The 20899-nt window shown below is 52.4% G+C and overlaps 1 protein-coding gene across 4 annotated transcripts in view; it reads left to right on the top strand.

Moving 5' to 3' along the window:
* The window catches only part of DLGAP4 (DLG associated protein 4), a 193252-nt gene that overhangs the window by 49253 nt on the left and 123100 nt on the right, over positions 1-20899 (top strand). For all 4 annotated transcript variants that reach the window (XM_032420072.1, XM_032420070.1, XM_032420073.1 and 1 more), the window contains exon 2: positions 7388-7602. The gene's annotated coding sequence lies outside the window, so the exon portion shown is untranslated. The remainder of the gene's footprint in view (positions 1-7387; positions 7603-20899) is intronic.

Genomic DNA, 20899 nt, shown 5'->3' with positions numbered 1-20899 from the left:
CCTGATGAGGTGGTACAGGGTAGAAATCCGGCTAAGAAATGACAAAATGGTTTGTGAGTTGTGGCTTAAGAAGTGTGAGCATCTGGAAGGGCATCTCAGTGAGGTTGCTAACAGCTGTCTTGCGCTAGTCAATAGGACAGCCACAGGCAACGAGTGGCTATGAAATTAGTATTAAAATTAGGGGTGCCTGGGGGGCTCAGTCAGTTAAGCGTCTGTCTTCAGCTCAGGTCATGATCCCAGGGTCCTGGGATCGAGTCCCGCGCAGGGAGCCCACTTCTCCCTCTCCCTTTGCCTGCCGCTCCCTCTGCTTGTTCTCTCTCCCTCTCTCTCTCTCTGTCAAATAAATAAAAAATAAAAAATAAATCTTTAAAAAAATTTTTTTTAATTTAAAAAATAAAATTAATATTAAAATTAAATTAAACATTCAATTCTTCAGTTGTACTGGTCACATTTGGTGCCCTCAGTAGCCACGTGGGGCTTGTGCCTACTATTGGACAGTGTACGTGAGAACATCTCCATCCTTGCAGACAGTCCCTCAGTACCTTGAAAATTCATGTCCAAGCATTATCTTGGGCCTTGATAATTTGGGGGTTTGGATAGTGGTGCTTCCAAGATTTCAGGGAGAGAGCTGGGGCTCTGGAGACAGACCAGCCAGAGTTTGGAGCCCTGCTCAGCCGTTACTTGTGCAGACTGAAGTAAAGGCACTTCTCTCTCCTCTCAGAGGCTTAGTATTCTCGTCTGCAGAATGGGCGGACGTACTCCAGTGCAGGGCCATGAAGGTGAGAGGAGAGAGCTGTGGAAAGGGCTTCTCACCACTCCGCGAGGAGCGGGAGCCGTCCCCTAGAGCTGTGTGAGAGAGCAAACAGGTTGCACGGGTCAGAAAGCTCTCGGTGGGGAAGCCCGCCCAGGCCCTTAGATCTTGGAGCTCAACTACCTATGCTCCTCAAAACTTGGGGCAAGACATGCTGGAATTCATCCGGGCTCAGGAGCCAGTCTGGGGCAGTGACGGGCCTGCTTGGCTGGGGGCAGTCCGCAGAGGAGGGCAAGGCTAGAGCTGGTGACGCTGGGGCTGGCCAGGGCCTGGGAAATCCTGGGCAGGGGCAATAAAGCTCATTCCAGATCCTCCCGCTGCTGAGGAGGTGGCTTTGCAATCTAGATTAGCATGAACTTTCTCTCTGTAAAGCACTCTATTGTCTACCAGCTGACTGGAGGATATTAATGAGTAAAATATGAGCAATAATAGTGACTATATTTGCTAAGCATCTTCTATATACTAGAAACTTTGCTAAGAGACATAATATGTGTATGCATTAGCTCATTTAGTCCTTTGTAATAGGTATATCATTATTCCCATTTTACAGATGGGGAGCATTGCGGTCATTTGTTCAAGGTCACAGCTACTACGTGAGAGAGCTGGCTGGGGTCTGACCAGGCTGTGTATCTCCAGTCCATGCTTTGGATAAAGTACAAACTCCTTACCTGGTCTGGAAGGCCCTTGCAGAGCCAGCCTCAGTTGGCCCTTCCACCTTCAGCTCTGTTACTCCCACCTGTCTGGTTAAGTGTCTCAGACACCCTAGGTGTCTCCTTCCTGTGCCTGTGCCCTTGTTCCTCCCTCAACCTAGATGCCCTCCCCACCCTCCCTCCACCCTCCACAGATTCGTATTCACCCTCAAGACCCAGTTCTGGTGTGAGCATCTGGAGGCCAAGGGCTGGGTCTAAGTCATCCTTGAGTCACAGCACCCAGCTTGGAGCACTAGAAGGCTCAGTAAATTATGGGTGGTGGATGGGACGATGGGTGAGTGAGTAAATGGAGGGATGGCTAGAGTGGATGGATGGCGAGTCAGGGGCAAGTAGATAGATGATGGATGGTTGGGAAAGTGGGTGGCATGGATGGGTGTGTGCGTGGATGAGTGGCTTGTACTCAGATGCCCTGAGCGGGGAGGGGGCCCAAACCCAGCACAGAGCAGTGGGCTTGGAGAGAAGCAGTGGTTTGACAGACATCTCGGGGCAGAATCAGCAAGGCTTGGGAGGGCTGAGGGGCAGGGAGGGGTCCAGAGTGATGTCCAAGTTTCTAGCTTGGAGGCTTGGGAAGACCCTGGCATTATCAGGGAGGAGTGGTTTGGGGGGAGGAGGGGAAGAGGTCCTTTTTGGACATGGGGGCCTGAGGGGTCAATGGAGAGAAAGTCCAGGAGGCAGCTGGGGAGGTGAGGTTTGGTCAGGTTCAGGGGCAAGGTCAGGCCACACAGAGAGACTGGGGAGGTCAGTGTGGACCAGGACTGAGGGTCGGAGGACGAGTTCTCAGAGGAGGCAGCGGAACGATGGTCCCTGGGGGCAGAAGAGCCAGGAGGGACGTGTGCCCTGCCATGGTGAGAACATCCATAAATCATTGCAGGTGGTGTGTTTGGAGGCAGCCAATGAGGAGCGGGTACAGGCAGGAGATTCAGTGCTGGAAGTGACCGTGAAGGGTGGCAGGCTGGTTTTGACCAGCCTGGGGAGTGGTTACCCTGAGCAGGGACACCACACAGGCAAAGGCAGGGAGCAGGGAATGGACAAGTAAGGTCCGTGGGCTCTGAGGGCTCAGGCCGGTGGCCGGCAGCTAGAGAACAGGAGGGCCAACGCCCTTCCTCTGCCCTGGCCAACGACACTCCAGCCTCGCTGCCCGAGCTGCACAGCCTCCAGGGCCTGGGAGGACTCCGGGGGGATCTGGGAACTGTGTCACTTCGGACAACTGACCTCCCTTCTCTGGGCCTCATTTACCTCATCCGGAAACTGGAGTCAACAACACCTGCCTGGTTTGCAGAGAGGAGAACACCAGACACAGGGGGTGTGGGAAGCCCCCCGTGCCTGTGGGACTCTATAAATGCTATTTTTTAAACTATTTTTTAATTTCAATTCCACTCCACAAATATTTATTGAGCTAAAGGGTCCTGTGCAAATCCATTTGGTAAATTAAATTTTTGTACAACAAATGCCATTTTACCTGGGCCTGGGGTGGCGAAGTTGGGGAGGCCTTTCATTATGTGAGGCGCGCTGGGGTGAATTCTCTTGAAAGGCCCCGGTCAGTTTGTTGTTTTGAGTCAGTGAGGATCTGGCCTTTTCAAGCCTGCAGAGCCAGGCCTTCATTTGTTTCCCCGTGTGTTTTGAAGAGATCCTCCTGGCTGTAGCACAGGTGAACCCAGGGAGGCAGCAGACAGCAGGAGGAGGCCAGGCAGCAGGCTGAACGAGAGATCATGGTGGCCAGGATGGGCAGTGATTTGGGATAAAGAGAAGGGGATTGGAGAGACGTATAGGAGGTTTCCAAAAAATAGGACATGGTCTAGGGTTTTGCATACAAAGGGGTAAGCGAGAAGAAGGACGAAGGGGCATGAAAGCCTCTTGGCTTCTTGGCTACCAAAGAGGGGGAGGTGGTTCCAGGTACCAAGTTAGATAATGCTGGAAGAGAGCAAGGTCTCTGGGGAAGGTCACAATCAGGGCCATGGACACGTACACTGAGGTATGCACAAGGCAGCAGGCCGAGCCACTGGTAGGAATTTGGCTGGGCGGACCTGGGAGCTCTGAGGGACAGGCTGGCTTGGAGACAGAAATGTCTGTAGACAGGGAACCCCAAAGCTTGTGACACTTAGTCAATAAATATTTATTCAGCCTTGAAAATATTTGTTGAGTGAAGTCTTCACTGAGCACCTCCACACCAGGTGCTGGGCTAGGCACTGGGGTTCTGGCAATAAACCGAATCTACAAAACTCTCTGCCTTGTGGGGCCCGGATTTTAGTGGGAGGGGCAGGCGATCAGCGGGATCCAATCCTCATTCACGTCCGCTGTTGTATGGTGACGTGTGCAAGGAGGGCAGCAGAGCGGGTGGGCGGGGCGCAGGGCACGGTGCGGGGAGCGGTGGGGGGGTCATGATAGCCGCCCACGAGGAGGTCGCATTCACTGAATCATGGAAGCCCCACAGCAGCTTTATGAGGAAGCTGCTGTAATTACGCCCATTGTGGAAAGGAGCAACTGAGTCACGGAGAAGCTAAGAAACTTGCTCAAGGTCACTCAGGGGTGTAACTGGCAGAGCCTAGAATTTCACCTCAAGCCCATGCTCTTCGGTGAAGAGTCTTGGCTGCTCTGCTGAACCGCCTCTCGTTGAGAAGGTCAGGTCTCAGCAAAGCCCTGAAGGAGGTGAGGGGGTAGGGCGCGCAGACATCCGGGCGACCAACATTCCAGGCACAGGAAGAGCAGGGGCGCAGGCTCTGAGGCAGGAATATGCCTGGTGTATTTGGGGAACTGCATAGAGGCCAGTGAGGCTGGAGCAAGGGGAAGTGGGCAAAGAGGAAAGGGGAGAATTGGAGGTGGTGGAGGGGGTCACCTGTGGCGTCTCTAGGGCCAGCAGCTTTTACTTGAGGTAAAGTAAGGCCATGGAGGGCTTAGAGCAGAGGAGGGGCAGGGTCTGACTTGTGTTTCAGCCTGATTCCTCTGGCTTCTGTGTCAGGAGCAAGGGCAGAAGCAGGAGACGAGAGGACATGACTGATCCAGGCAAGAGATGATGATGGCTCTGTCCACAGGCTGGTAGCAACGCAGGGGGTGCATCAGCTTCTTGATACGCTGTGAAGGTGGATCCAGTAGGAGTTGCTGATGGCTTGGATGTGGAGGCTGAGGGAGAGAGAGGTGTTAAGAGAGGCTCAGGCCGGAGTGGGTTCCTTCGACCGAAATAGGGGCAGCCGTGGGAGGAGACACTGCATAAAGTACTTTCCATGTCCATTATCCCTTTATCCCATCATACGTTCGCCCATTATCCCTGGCTACTCTCTGAAGGAGGCGTGGAGACTTTCGGAGGTTGTGTGACATGCCCAGGGTCATTCAGCCAGAATGTGGTGGAGCCAGGACCGGAAGCCAGGTGTCCATTAAAGGATCTAGAATTTTGATTCACTCATTCAATCAGCAAACATTTCTGGAGCAGCTACTGTATGCCAGGCACTGCACTGTTGACAGTGATGACCAAGGATAACGGCCCTGCCCTCTTAGAGCTCCCAGTCTGATGGAGGAGACAGTGTCAGCCAGTGATCATGGAAGTGATTTTCTTCTATCAGTATAAGTGGCGAGAAGGAGAAACCCAGGATGCCCTAGGAGCCAGTAACCAGGGACCTGACATAGTTGGGAGGTCAGGGAGGGCTTCCTGGAGGAGGTCGAATGTGAAGTGCAAAGGCCTCTGGGATAGAGGGTCTGCGGGGGTGTGGGGGGCTTCTTAGGAAAATACTCCTTGGTTTCCAGGCCGTAGTGGAAGAATGCTGAGGGGACTGCACGCTCCCAGAGGATGGCTGCCCATTTGGAAGTGGCAGAATATTTGTTAGTGTTGGATTGTTTTAACAGGTTTATTGAGATAGAATTTATATACCGTGCAAGTCACCCAATTAAAGTGTACCATTTGACGGTTTTTAGCATATTCAGAGTTGTACAGCCATCACCACAATCCATTTTAGAACATTTTCATTATTCTAAAAAGAAACCGTGAACCACTTAGCTGTCACCCCCTCCCAAGCCCCCCCACTGACAACTACTAATCTACTCTCTGTCCCTACAGAATTGCCTGTTGCGGACATTTCGTATAAGTGAAATCATACCCCATGTGGCCTTTTGTGACTGCCTCCTTTCACTCAACATAATGTTCTCGAGGTTCATCCCTGTTGGAAGTTCCAATCTTAAATACCATCAGAGCTGCAGGGACCTAAGAGGCTGTCCTGTGTGCTTCTCCCACCTGTTGTAAAGTGGGGACTCTGGGAGGTGACATGTTCTGGTCCTGCAGCAAGAAAGTGGGGGGATCCCCCAGATCAGGGCCCCTACCCTCCTGCCCTGCACAGGACACCTTCCTCTGCTATCACCACTTCTCCCTCTGCTTTGGCTCTGGCTGATCTTGGCTACAAGTGACAATGTGGTCGAGGATGCATCCTCCCAAGCACTGGATTTCCACGCACTGGCAATTTTCACGCCCCATGGTGTATCTTGAAATCTTGTATGCATCTTTAAGAATTGTGTTCACTGATTCAGAATTTCTTTAAAATTTGGTATTTTCTTTTTCTGCTACTTACATATTTTTTGTCCAGACAGTTATGCCTGTTTTTCTTGGTTGGTGATTTTTCCACAGGGGGAGACAGGGCAGTATTGGGGTTAAGTGCTGGGTCTTGGCCTTGGATGTCCTGCCTCGTCTTCAGTGTGTGCCTGTGGGTAATTGCTAAAGCTCTCTGAGCCTCCATTTCTCCCCTTGAAAAACAGGGATAACACTGTAGGGCTATGGTGAGGAACACATGTTATGGGTTTGGCATAGAGTGGATGCAGATACAGGGAGGTTAAGAGGGCTTTCCAGGTGCTTGGGATAACCAGAAGAGGAAGGTGACCCTTCCTCACCATCAGCTGGCCCTTTCTCTGTATTCCTACTGCACTGTGCCTCTCAGGGCTGTGGTGGAAAGCTTGGGTTCAGATCCTAGCCCCACACCTGCATTCTCTGCCCCCCACGTCAGCTCAGTTTCCTCTGTGTCTCAGTTTCTCCACCTGTAGAATGAGAGACTGAGGGCAGGAGCTTCCAAGGTAGCCAAGAGGCTCCTGGGAGGGGTATGTGGAGTGGGGGTGCCTCCTCCTTCTCCCGGGAGGGCCTGGTTCTGGCTGATTTAAAGTTCCAAGCAGGAGCAGTGGCACCTGTTCGGGTGAGGTGGGTGGAAAGGGACACCTGGCTTCCCTCTGCCTCTCACACAAGATGTGTTATGTGGGAGGTGGTGGGCAGCGATGCAGGGAAGGGCCTCCTGCTCTGAGTGCAGGGGACAGGGGCAAAGCCTCTTTGGAGGGTCTCTCTCAGGCACATACGCCAGGCCAGGTGTTCTCCCCACAGTGACCTTCTCAATCCTTGTAGCACCCCTCAGAAGAGGCACTCTTATTCCCATGGGACAAGCAGGGAAACTGAGGCTCAGAAAGGGGCAGCTGCCTGTCCAGGGTCGCCCAGTGAGTTCGAACTGGGATTCGAACTCAGGCCTGTGTGACTCCAGCCCCTTTCCTCTCTCCGCACCGCCCCCCCATCCAGGGAAAAGAAGAGAGAAGCAAGACAGTGGTGGGGAGGATTGGAGCCTTTGGAACCCCAGCTTCCTGGCTGCTGTGGGGATTCTGTGGGTGGTGGGAAAGGCATCGTAAATATGCATGACATGTAAATACGCCTCTGAAAAATAATGTGCGGGCCCACATGAGCCGGGATGCCAGAGTGCTTTGGAAAATGTAGCGTTGTACAAACACTTGGGTTTCTATGATGATTGCTCCATAGTGTCTCCCTCCCCAGTGCTCCTACGGCCGGCCCAGGGGTCTCAGGGTGGAGGGTTTATCCTGGGCACCTCCTCACTGACATTCTCCCCCATTTCTACAGACGCTGGTGCCCCCCCCGCCAGGTGCTGGGTGGCCAGAATCGGGTCTGTCCTGGTGCTGGAGGGCCCCCGTCCGCTGCCGCTTCCTGCCAGCAACTCTGACTGCGTGCCCGAAGGGATGTGTGTGCCAGCCCTTGGTCCAGTGCCTGCTCCCGAGGTGACGCCTGCTGGTTCCCGACTGGTTCCCATTTTCCCTCTGCACGTAGCTCCCTGGTTGGTAAGTAACTGCGTCCGCAGCCTGGGCACACAGAATCTGGGCTGCTCACCCGCCCGCCCACACCCTGCACAGTTGGGAGTTGCCCAGCCTTCCACCCAGTGGCGCCCACGTGCTGGCGGAGGGACCTCAGTGAGAGCTTTTATATGTCTGAGCTCAATTTATAGTTTAACTCTTGTTTTATTCAGTCCTCCCAACACCCCAGGAGGTGGGCACAGTGATTGCACCTGTTTTACGGGAGGGGAAGCCATTGGCCTGAGGATGCACAGCAAGTCCGGCTCTGTCTGCCTCAGAGGCAGCTCCTGCCACACCTGAGGGGCTAGGGCAGTGGGTGACATGGGCTCAGGAAGGCAAGGGGAGCAGTGAGCCATGCTAGGAGCCACAGAGGGGCTGAGGTGAGGCCATCAGAGTTCCTGAATCTTGGGGAGCCCCCTTGTTCTTGCCCCTCCAACCTGTTCCCCCCACACTCCTCCAGTCCCCGCTTTGCCTAACCCCCAAATGGGATGAGGTGCAGCACCCTGTGTCATCTCTGACCACTTGTCTGAGGATGCCACAGCGCACCCGCGCCTGGTCCCATCATCCTTCGCAACAGCATGCCCCCACTCGGTGCTGGCTAGAGGGCCTGATCCCTGCCACGTTCCTGCATCTCACCCTCCCGCCGCCTCCCAAGGCTGTGCACAGGTGAGGAAACTGAGGCTCACAGGAGCTCAAGGGGTTTGCCCTGGGTCACCCACCACCACTCAGCATGGAACCGTTGGTTTACAATCTGCCTCCTTATCTGGTCTCAGCTCCTCAAAGGTGAGATATGACTGCTTCATTCCCCAGTGGACAGCCGGCCCCTGGCACAGTGCCTGGCATATAATGGGTCCACAGTGAATAGCTGTGGAAGGAAGGAAGAGGGAGAGGAGAGAAGGCGACTCTCGCCTTCCTCCACCCGGACCCCAGCAAGCCCCAGGAGCCCGTTGGCCTTTGGGCCAGCTGCTGGTCCCTGCTGATTCCAGAGAGCTTGTGGTCAGCAGGACAGCAGGCCCTCTGGTCTCAATTCTCTTATCTGCCAACAGCTGCGCGGCCTCCCTGATGGGGTGGTTATGAGAAGGGGAAAGACTCGTAAATATGTATAATATGCAAATGTTACAGGATAATAAAAAACCCATGAAGTTCGCTGTACATAATGTATGTAGAAGTGCTTCTTCGAGAACAAGGAGCTGCACATTCGTGCGGTGCCAGCCTCATTAATGACTGGGAAATGCCCCTATTAATTAGCGGCCCCCTGACCCCGCTCCCCCGGTCTGGCCTCCGCCTGCCCTAGCGACCACAGGCGGCTATTGCATTTGGCTGAGACGCTATTGTGAGAAAAGCAGTGATAAGGGTATCGGGGTCTGAGAGCTGTATCTGTGGGATGTCATCATTTGCAGACACTCCTGGTCGTGCCCTAGGCTCTGCATGTCCTCCCAGGGACTAAATGCATAGCAGGAGCAACCCGAACCACAGCAAGCATTTCTTGAGCAATTACTCTGTGCCTGGCCTGGCACTAAGTGCTTTGTTTTCTTCTGAACTCAGTTAGACTACCAACGACCCTGTGGCAGGTTGAGACATGGGGAGACTGAGGCACATGGACCTGGGGCCCAGGGCTCATGGCGCCGACATTCTGGTCCTTCCTGAAAATGACTGCCATTCAGGGCACACGCCTACCTCCCCCCCCAGGCATGGCCCAAGGGACAGGACTGTGGCCACTGAAATAACAGTGTGGCTGGCAGCCCCTGGTGTGTGTGGCCCAGTGACGGAGAGCGGGATTCCTTGGCACGAGTTGGGAGAGCAGCCGTCAGCATTGTAGGAAAGATGGAGGCTCGGGCGGCAGCGAGGGAGGTGTTACTTGCTGCTATTTTGCTAACAAGCTGGTTATTTAAAGATTAGTTGAAGCCAAAGTCGGGAAACTGGATGGGGAGTCTCCACATCCAGGGCAGAGGCAGCCAGGGGTCTGGGAGCCTGGTTGGGTCAGGACAGGGTGGCCACACATTTTTTTTTTTTTACTTATTTATTATTAGCAATAATAGCAACAGCACCATAGAGCCTGGAAAAGGATCACCTGTGTGGAGAAAAGAGGCTAGAAGGATTGGGACGGGGCAGCAGTTTATTCATTGACGCAGGTGGTGGTTACACAAGGCGTCATTATTTTTTTTTTAAGATTTTTTATTTATTTATTTGACACAGAGAGAGAGAGCATGAATACAAGTGGGGGGAGGGGCAGAGGGAGAAGCAGGCTCCCCGATGAGCAAAGAGCCCGATGCGGGACTCAATCCCAGGACCCTGGGATCATGACCTGAGCTGAAGGCAGATACTTAACCGACCGAGCCACCCAGGCATCCTACACAATGCTTTATTCTGTGATAATTTATTGCAGTCAACATTTTTTTAAGATTTATTTTATTTAGAGAGAGAGCATGAGTGGGGGGAGGGGCAGAGAGAGAGGGAGAGAGAATCTCAAGTAGACTCCCTGCTGAGCACAGAGCCCAATGTGGGGCTCGATCTCACAATCCCGAGATCGTGACCTGAGCCGATACCAAGAGTTGGACACTTAAACAACTGAGCCACGCAGGTGCCCCAACATTTTTTATTTTGTGCACTTTCCCCGATATATTATATTGCATAGTCAAAAGGCTAAAAAGCAGTTATAACAATAATAGCATTTATTTTTTTTTAAAGATTTTATTTATTTATTTGACAGAGAGAGACAAAGCGAGAGAAGGAACACAAGCAGGGGGAGTGGGAGAGGGAGAAGCAGGCTTCCCATGGAGCAGGGAGCCCGATGTGGGGCTCGATCCCAGGACCCTGGGATCATGACCTGAGCCGAAGGCAGACGCCTAACGACTGAGCCACCCAGGCGCCCCAATAGTTAATATTTATTGAGCACTTACTAAATGCCAAGCTCTTTGCTGAGCGTTTTACCTTATCTTACTGAATCCTTACAGATTTTGTTATTGTGGCCATTTTACAGAGGAGGAAATCAAGGCTTAGAGAGGTAAAGTTACTTGTTATGGTGTCAAAGAACGGTCAGGTGGGGTGGGGGGGGGATGGGATAAGAAACCTGACAGGCTGACTCGAGCATCACTACCCCATGTTTGAGGATGGGGGACCAAGAAGTTCCCCTGAAAGGGCAGAGGGTCCCTGCACCTGTTCCTCAGACACATGTCAATGCCTCTTGCATTTTTAAGGCTTGGAAGGCAGGCAGGTGTCCGTGGCCGTAGGCAACAGATGTGTCTGGGAGACTGACCCTGAGCAGAGCATTAGCCATTTGAAGGGTAGGAATAGGACATCCCTAGGGACAGGCCACGGAAGGAGGCCAGGGCAGACGCAGGAATCATCCAAGATAAAAAGAGGTCACCTAGGTGAAACAGGGTCAGACCCAAACTCTGAACTAACTGCATGTGGGGCCAAACTGCCATTTCCGGAGGACCTACTGTGTGCTAAGCACATCCATTATCTTTCTTAATCTTCAGAACCACCCTGTGAGATCAGTGGTATTGGCCCCATTTTACAGATAAGGGGACTAAGGCCTTGAGAGGGGAGATAACTGGCGAAAGGCCACACAGCCAGTGAGCAGTGGAACTGCTCTGTCACGCCCCAGTGCCCTTGTCCCGCGCATGCGGCAAGCATGTCGGCACCGGGCACGGAAGCTCCAAGCAGCCCATGCCTGGCATCAAGTTCTAAGGCGATCTGTGGGTCCCTGAACTGGTACTGGGGACATGGCTTGGCAGAGGGCATCTCCAGACCCTGAAGCAGGGGCGCCTGCTCTGCAGACAGGGCGCCAGCCCCAGAGGCATTCCTGCCTTCCCAGGATATTTGTCGAGTGCCAGTCCCAGCAGGGACTGGGACCTCTGCCCTCACAGAGCACACAGCCTTGGAGAGAGACAGAGAGTACGCGAAACAAGTGCACAAGAAGCGACTCCATCAGGGCAGTGAAGGAAATTAACAGGGTGATGTTGTAAATATGAACAGGAGAGGGGGCCTGAATGACGTGCAACGGTCCAAGACAGCCTCTCTAAGGATGTGGCCTCTCAGCCGGCACCTGAAGTATGGCCGGGACCCCGACATGCTGGAGAGTGTTCACCGTAGCATTGTTGACGGTAGGAGGACAGTTGAGAACAACCCATTTGTCCATCACCAAGAGACTAGTTAGATCCTTTTACTGAAGTCATCCAGTGGTGCCCACTGTCACTGTTAGAAATGGGGATGTGGCCCTAAATTCCCCACTGCAGAAAGAACTTCAGAGTGTGTTGTAGAGTTGGAAAAAAAAAGAGGTTATAAAACAGCATGGGCAGCATATCATTTTTGTAAGAGCTACATGTGTTTCTGAAAACTGTTCACAGTGGGGGCATGGGAGATCTTTGCTGTCTTCTTTATACTTTTCTAGATTTGGAGTCCTCCCTGTTAGGACTTGGTGGCGAGGAACAAGGGTTTGGGCTTCCACAGTCCTGCCTGAGGCAGTTCTTCTCTCCTGCTGCCCTACCGCAGTAAGAGGGAATGAGACCTGGGCTGGGGAATCAGCAGACCTGGGCTGTACCTCAGCTCTACCGTTTCTTGGCTGTGTGACCTTGGACAAGTCACTCTCTCGCTCTCTGAAGCTGAGTTGTCCCTTGTGTGAAAGAGACAAGAAGAGCATCGGAGGGTGGCTGTGGGGCTTTCGTGAGTTAAAACAGGTAGAGGACTAGAGCACTCCCAGGCTTGCCTCACTGGTGGTGACTGCTGTTACCATGGTGACTGCCAGAGGTAACAGGCGGCGTGCTCATCGCATCCTGCACGGGCTCTCAGTGCTGACCGGTCCCCTAGGCTGGTCTCTTCCTGTGGTCACCGAGAGTCAGCCTGAGCCGGGGGATGCGGCCCAGGGAAGTGGGGAGTTTAGCTGGGTGCACACCGCTGGCTGGACCCTCCCGCCCCCAAGGCCTGGCTCCCTCCCCACCAACTCGCTTGCGTATCTGTCAATGGGTATTCTTGCCATAGATGCTGTTACGGGGCCCCCAGCCCTGGATTTGCTTTCTCTGATAGCCACGAAACCTGCCCAGAAAGACAGCTGCTACCTTTCTAGACACTCAGAGAATCTTAAATCTCAGGTAGAGGAACTTCTAGTTGTGAAGTCAAACTCTTGGACTCAGAGAATCTTAGTCATAAATAATCCGGCAAGAGCAAACATGGGCATTTTACAAGTAAGTTTACTGAACCTCTCCTGATGATGGTAATAAATGAGAAACTACCCAATTATCTATCAGCTAGAGATGGTTAAATAAATTACCGTCCAGCCAGACAGGCATTCTCTGTGGCTGTAGAGACAATGCCGTAGATCTATACTTGTTGACATGGAAACAAGTCCGTGGTGCATTGTTAAGGAAAAAATAGGTTACAGAATGGTGTATATTGTATGATCTCATTTTTGTTAGAAAAAATATGTATAAATACATGCATGCTCCTGCTCAGAGAAACCCTCCCAGAATGACAACCATCAAACTGTTCATAGCAGGTTCCTCTGGATAGTGAGATATGAACAAGCTCCACCGTTATTTGTGCTTGCATCATTCAGGTACTTTTCAGATACAAGTGACAGGAAACCCAGCCCAAACTGATTTAAACAGAAATGCAATGTCGAATCCAGAGGTAAGTCAGGCTCTGCAGAATCCAGGGGCTCAGCAGGATTCAAGGGCTCCCCAGGACTTGACTCTCCTCCCCATTTCTCGCTCTGCTTCCTCTGGGTTGTTCCTGTGTTCTTATAGGACTCTGTCGTACAGGTGATAAGATGCATGTCCTGAAGAATAGGGAAGACTACTTCCTAGAGAGCTCAGACCCAAGTCCCAGGACTTAGTGTTGGCACTGATTGGTCAAATTTGTGGATGTGCCCCACCCCCAATCAATTGCTCTGATTGGCAGCCTGGGCCTGTGCACCCCACCCCACCCCCAGCCAGAGGTGAGTCAACACCACCAGGACTATGTAGACTGGCCTCAAGAAGGCCAAACAGTGGCCAAACACAGCCAATTCCCCCTCCTAGACTTATCTGAATTTCTCAAGATGCATGACTTTCAGAATCGGAAGTAATACAACTATTGAACCATCCTGAGCCCAGGTCTTACAGTCAGAAGCTCATGGGGGCTGCTCTAGACTCTCTTGGAATCGGAACATTGGAGTCCGTGAGGTGCCAGTTCAGCTCAGGAGACATTGGCCCTCTGTGTCAAAAGCCTGCTCTGGCCCTGAGAGGAAGCCCTTGAGGGTTTTGCCATCTTTGAAGGAGAGAGATGAGCCAGCGGATGATTTATCTGGAAGGTGGGTGTGCATGCAGGGGCTGAGGAAACACAAAAGCCAGCTTGAAGCAAGGAAGGCCTTCTGCAGGAGGTAACAGTAAGCTGAGGAGCCAAGAAGAGTACAGGAAAAACACTGTTGGCAGAAGAAACTATGTGTCAGAGGCCCCAAGGCATGTGGTGGGGGAACCACCAGCAGAGGAGCAGTGGTGGGCCCAGAACACAGGGGCCTCGAATGCCACAGCAAGGGCTTGGACTTGACCCTGAAGGCAGTGGGGAGACGTTGTGGGATGTTGTGGGAGGAGAGAAATGTCAGCAAGCTCAATCTGGCTGGTACTGAGAGCATAACCTTGGAGGAGTCAGGTCCATATCTGCTGGTCTAAATTCCTTCCCACCTTGGGTCAGAATTCCTGTCCCGAGGTGTTCAGCCACAGCTTGCATACCCTCAGAGATGGGGAGCTCACTCTTGCTCCTTCTACCTCTGGTTAGAAAGCTCCTTCACAGGATCCAATCCACAGTCCTGCCACTGTCAAATGACCTGACAGAGGGCTGGCAGGGGCCTGCACTTTCAGGCCAGAGGATTCCAAGACCGGCAAGCTCCGGGGGTCTGCATACCCTGCTAGGAGCCCAAATGAAGAGAATCCTATCAACCTGACAGCAGAGGCAGCGTTTAGATCTTTGAACACACATCTACTTCAGTCAATTCTCCAAATTCCCTTTGCATTTCACAAACAGGAGGCCAAGAGGGTCAGAGAGGCCAAGCCACCTGTACAACAACACAGAGCAAGTTAGAGGCAGGCCTGGGATGTGGACTCTCTTACACCCCTAGCCCCCTCCATGGCCCTCCTCGTCATCTCCTCCCATCCTGTCTGTAGTTGAGCCCTGGTCATGTCATCTACTGAGGCTCGGACAGCTTTATTCTGGAAGCTCCAACCACCCCAGATCATCCCCTGATATCCTCCTAAATTCAGAGACAACCAGCAAAATCATCATTAATCCAAAGTTGGTGACTATTCTGACAGCAACATTTTTTGTTTCTGATACATCAAAGCTGTGACACGCACAGTATGTTTTATGGGTCATCTCTAATACTTCATCGTGCCCCGTGGCCCACACTTAGTCCTTCGCTCTCATACTCCACACACATTTATTAGTGCCTACCGTGTGCCAGGCGCCATGCTAGACACCAGGCCACGAAGATGCGTTAGGGCAGCCCCCGCCCGGGGAAGTTCAGCCAGGGAGAGGTGTCTCCATCAATGAAGGCCGATGATAACACGGCAGATCAGAGGGAGGTGCCCATCCGTCGGGGATCTCCTGGGCAGAGAAATTGATTCTACTCCTCTCAGCGGAGTCTTGAGGGATGAATAGGGGTTCTTCAGGAGAAGCAACTGGGAAGGGTGAGCCAGCTGGGGGAAGTGGGCTCTGCAAAGATCTCACCTGTCTCCTGCTAAGCTCTTAGGCCCAGGGTGTCGGGGCAGGTGGAGGCTGGAGAGGTCACCCGAGCCAGAGTTTGGAAGGCCTCAACTATTGAGTCGGGAAGTTTGCATCAGACCCTTGGGTTGAAAAGGAGCCAAAGGCAGGGCAGGTCTAGGTATTAGGAAGGTCCTCCCATTGGGCTGATGACAGTTGGGGAGAACAGTGGGAAGGGCAGGACCATAGGGATGGTGTAGAAAGGCATGTGGCAGGGAGATTTCACAGGGCTTGGGGACTTAGTGGGTGCTATGGCAGGGGAGAGGGGTGACATGGGCTTGGGGGCCCTGTAGACCAGTGTCGAGATGAATCCTGGCAAAGGCTGGGTGAGTGTCAGTGAGAGAGTCCCCGCGGGGGCAAGCAGGTACCTCTTCAGCTTTCATGACAGTTAAAGCAACAGCCCAGTGAGGCCTCCAGTGTCCCCATGCCCCCACTGAATGACCAGCAAGTCTCTTCCCCTCGTGGAGCCTCAGTTTGCTCCTCTGTAAAATGGGGGTGATGACAATACCACCCCAGGAATTGTGAGGAAGGTCCGAGGAGGGAGGGTATGTGTAGGGCAGGCTCTGCACGTTGCCTAGCACTCAGTGAGTGCTGGTGGCTGGGGGCTGCTCTGATTACCATGGCAAGGGGTCGAGGGTGAACAAAGAACCAGGTATGTCACCTGCAGAGGGAAATCAGAGACCAGGAGGGGCCTTGCTCCCTGCCTTTCTGTGTCTGTCGGGGAAGGCAGAGTCTGGGTTTGGCACTCACAGGAAAAGCTCTAGGGAAGGAGATTCCAGCTTAGGCTAGGAAACCCTTTTGGATACAAAGAGCTCTCTGCAGATGGGCTAACTTGGGTGGTAATGAGCTCCCCATCACTGGGAATATTCAAATAGCAGCTGCACTACAACTTGATGGAAAAGTCTGTAGAGTATTTGTGATTCGGCTAAGGATCTGGAAGGTCCTTTCCAGCCCAAAGAGTCTTTGATTTCGTGTTTTTCCTTCTGTCATCCTGTTTCCTTATCTGTAATATAGGGAAAACAGCAGCCCCTATCTTAGAGTTGGTTGCAAAGTTTAAGTGAAATCATCCAAATAAAGTGCTTAACCCAGATTTGGTGCATAGCAAGTGCTCCTGTCCCTGTGGTGGCTTCTGTTACTGTTGTGGGTGTTGTGCTGAATCCTGGGGTGTGTCACTGCTATCTGAGGGCCTCAGGTTGCTGTCTGTCAGTCAGGTGTGCCTGCCTGCCTGCCCTTCAGGGCCGGCTCCGGGCCCTTCTCGTTGCCACTCTCTCTGTCTCCAGCTCCTCCCCCACCCCAGGAGGTGGTAGGAATTCCAGACCCTTCTGGGCCCCTTTTAGCTCCTGCTTGAGTGAGAGTTGGCAGGTTGGGGCGGCGGGTGCCATCCGCCTCCCATATGCTTCCTGCTATTTAGAGGAAAACTCTCCCTGTGTTCCTCCAACCACACGGGCTGACATTTCCAGACAGACGCTGGAATCAGCTCTTCGGGGGATTGGCAGATAAATTTGGCCCTGGCTGTTGGGAAAATCTTCAGCCTTACCACGGAAGCAGAGCCCAGGCTCACGGACTTCCGTCCAGCCCACGACTCCTCGGGCCCGGTCCTCCTGGGGGCTGGAGCACTATTCTAGAGCCTTGCAGATGAGGGTAAGTCTTACCAGCCCGATCTTACCCCAGGAGCGCCCCTGGTCAGGAAGTTGTGGCTTCCGGCTTTGCATTCAGCCAGCAGGAGTTTGCAGGAGGAAGCTGTGCCCCCTCCCCGTACTCCCAGACACCTGGGGATTGCCCAGCTCAACCTGGCAGAGGAGCAGGCTTTAGATTAGAGAGACCTGTGCTCAGGACTGCTTATTGTCTCTGTGACCTTGGGCAGGTGGCTCCAACTCTCTGAGCCTTTTTTTCTTCATCTGTAAAATGGGGATAGTAATAGAGTCTATCTGATTAAAAGCCCTTAGGATGATGTCAGGTACATGCTAAGTGCTCAGCAAATACTAGGGCTATCGTCATCATCATTGTTATTATTTGCCTTGGAACAATGTCTGCCGCATAGTAGGGGCTCAGTAAATATTAGTGTTTTTCTTTTCTTCTTTCTTACAACTGTAGCTACTTAGGGAATACCGGGGCATTTCAGAATTAGCTCAAAAAGGAGTAGCCAGAGGCAGAAACAGATGAATAAGGCCATATAGAGGCTGCCACATCCAGGGTAATATATAGGTGGCTGGCTTCCCAGCGTGTACACACACACACACACACACACACACACACAAATGCTCTCTAAGTCCCAAGGTTTCATTCACCCCCGCTGGAACCTGGAATGCCCATCTGCTTGACTCCTGAGGCCATGTGACACAGAACAGCTTGGTTTGGATGGACGGGAGGGAGAGGAAGGCCTGGCTGGAGGCAGAGTTGGGGGAGACTCTGGGCATCAAGTGCAGTAGGAGGGTTCGGAGAACCTTAAGTAGTTCTATTTGGCTAGAGTAGAAGGTGGGTGGCAGGAAGGCGTGGGAAGCAAGTTTAAGCTTCATTCAGCACTTCCTGATTGAGTCTGAGTACTGGGCCTCATGCCAGGCACTGGGGAAACTGATAGAAAAGATGGGCATGTTTCCTGCCCTCAAGAAGGTCTGGTTCTTACTGGGGGAAGGGGTATAGATGACAAACATGCAAACAGTGAATTAACAAGATTCTAGGTTGTGCTCAAGTAGACCCGGGGGCTGGGAGAGGGGGGTGGCAGGGGATGGCGGTTGTAGGTACCTACTCAAGGCAGGATGGCCAGAGAGGGCCTCTCTGTGGTCTGAAGGATCCCTGCAAATGCTAGTCAGGGTAAAGGCAGGGGGCAGAGGGAACAGCAAGAGCAAATGTTGGGAAGGTGGCAGGAGTCAGATCCTAGAGGCCTTGAATGCTGGGTCCAATCAGAACTGCACGTAAGGAATGGTGGTGGGTGCCGGAAGTGGGGAAGAGATGAGAACCAGGAGACCTGTCTGCAAAGATTGACCAAGAGCCTGCTGTGCACGCTGTTGGAGGCAGTCAGCAAGGCAATTCTGGACCAGAGAGAGGTGGATGAACAAGGATGAGGGAGAGCGCATTTCACGGGGGTGGGGCATCCGAGCAGAATCCTGCAACTTGAGACAGGTACGTTTTGAAGGGAGGATCTGGACCTGTGTGTAGCTAGGGGTGGAGTCAGGTAAGGGAGGAGACATCAGGGGAACTTAGAACCAGATCCCAGAGTGGTCAGGAAGAGTCTTATTGGAGAGCCAAGTGTGGGGTGCAGGGAGGGCTTCCTCACAGCCTGGGATGGCAGGGGGCAATGCCAGCACGTAGGAGAGTGAGCAGACTGATGCACTCACCTGCATTAGACCCAGAGGCCAATTCTAGATGTTTGACGGCTGTGTGACTTTGGGAAAATCACGTGATCTCTCTGAGCCTCGCCTGTTGTAATAATACTGAATCAGTCGGCATTGCATCTGGCTGCATATAATAGAAGGAGGAAAAGTAACCGTGATATGAACACCCAGGAGGTTTTTCTCCTGTAGCAGGGATCCAGAAGCAGGCAGTCCAGGGCAGCAATTCAAGGGAACGGTCAAGAGCTCAGGCCTCTGCCACCCTTAGCAGGTATCTTTCATTCTCATGGCTATGAAATGACTGCTCTGCCTCCACGTGTTGCATCTGAATTCCAGGCACGGCCAAGGAAGTAAAGACTGCGTGCTTTCTGAATCTGCCCTTATGAGGAAAACAACGGATATCCTGGAAGCCCCACCCAGTGGACTTGTGCCTGCATCTCATTTGCCACATGTGGCCACGCGGCCACCCTAGCTGCAAGGGAAGCTGGTGAAGCAAATCTTTCTAACAGGGTGCTTCTGTTAACTAGGCAAAAGAAAAGAATGACAAGCAGGATAGCTAGCAGGATCCACTTTAAAGTGCCCACCTCACAGGGACTATTGGAAGATTCTATGACATGATTAATGTGCATAAAACATTTAGCACCTAGAAGAGAGCCACCTCTCAATAAATGGTAGCTGCCTTTATTATATTGCTCTGCCTGCGATAGTTTATATTCATTCCTTCTTTTGGCAAGCATCTGTTGTGTTCTGGGCAGTATATACAGTCCTGGAGAAGTGACAGGGACAGTCCCTGCTCTTTCAGCACTCACACTGAGTAGGGAAAACAGGAAGGGAACAGGCAGGTTCACTCCCTTCCAATCAGTGTCATAAGAGGATTGGAATGTCCATTTGTTTGTGTCTGCGTTTTTTTTACTGCTGTGGTCTGACCACATAGAACAGTGCATGGCATACATTAAGTGCTCAATAAATAGTTATTGAATGAATGAAATAATTTAAGAAATACTCATTAAGGGCCTACTCTATACACAGTTCTTTGGGCTGGATAGAGAAAGTAGATGACACATTGCCCCTCCCCACAGAAGTGGGAAAGAAAACTCTATAGACCAGGCCTGTGGGCAGGTGCTGGAGACCTTGCCATGAACAAGAGTGTTGTGGCTCCTGCCCCCACTGAGCCCACAGTCTAGGGGCAGGAGCACTGGAGAAGGAGTCTGGAGTCCTGAGATCACATATGTTTATGTATCCTGGGGTGAGTCCCATCTCCTCCCTAGGCCTGTGTCCTCACCTGTATGACAGGTATGATGGGTCCTGTGTGGAGTATCAGTGATGCTGGGGATGATGGGGTGGGTGCTTCATAAGCCCTACGCCTCTGTGTGTGGGGGTGATACAGAGGCAGTTGGGGTGGATGCAAGCTTGCCATGCTAGCAGAAGAGGCAACTGTTGCAAGGATGAGTGAGGACTACATCTGAACCCCTTGAAATCTCCTGGGGACCCCGGAGGGTGAGGAGTCTGGGCTCTGCTTCCATCCTCACGTCAGTGTCTGGGCCTGGTGCTTTGTCAATAGCCAACCAGCTGGGCATGGAGCTTCCAGCATTGGATGTGGGCAGGCAGCAAATGGGCTGTGCTGGGTGCCCCAGGTGAGAAGTAGGGGTAACTGTTGTTTTCCGAGATCTGCTGGAGGTGGGGAAGCAGCCTGGAATTTGAGGGTAGAGATCTGGCTTTGTCAACCTGCTTGGCTGTGTGACCTTTGGCAGACTTCTTGACCCCTCTGAGCCTTGATTTTCTTGTTAACAAAATGGGTATAACAATCCTTGCCTTCCCGATCCCTGAAGACTTTGACCCACTACCTGGCACACAGTAGGCATCCAGTATTGGTAGTGGTCATCATCTCCATTATTATATTTTCCTCATTGGGAAGGGAAAATAGACATTAGCTAAGCCCTATTATGTACCAGGCTTGGTGCTGGACACACCATCTCATTTTATCACAGCTCTAAGGAGGTGGTCTTCTTCCTTTTTATAAGAGGAGGACACTAATACTCTTTTGTGCCTCATTTTCCCTCCTGCTGTCTCAGACAGACTGAGTTGCTGGCTTTGCTGGGATCCCCGCTGAACTGAAGCCCTGAGGGTCCTTGAGGAAGGCCCAAGGCAGTTCATGATGTTTGCTGTGAGACCATTACAGTAGCCGGTGAGGTCAGAGAGAGAGATGGTCAGAGCAGGAA

Source organism: Phoca vitulina, unplaced genomic scaffold (genome assembly GCF_004348235.1).
Source record: "Phoca vitulina isolate PV1807 unplaced genomic scaffold, GSC_HSeal_1.0 scaffold22, whole genome shotgun sequence".
Classification (NCBI taxonomy): Eukaryota; Metazoa; Chordata; class Mammalia; order Carnivora; family Phocidae; genus Phoca; species Phoca vitulina.
The sequence above is the reverse complement of the archived record's forward strand: the minus strand, read 5'-3'. Positions and strand labels throughout refer to the sequence as shown.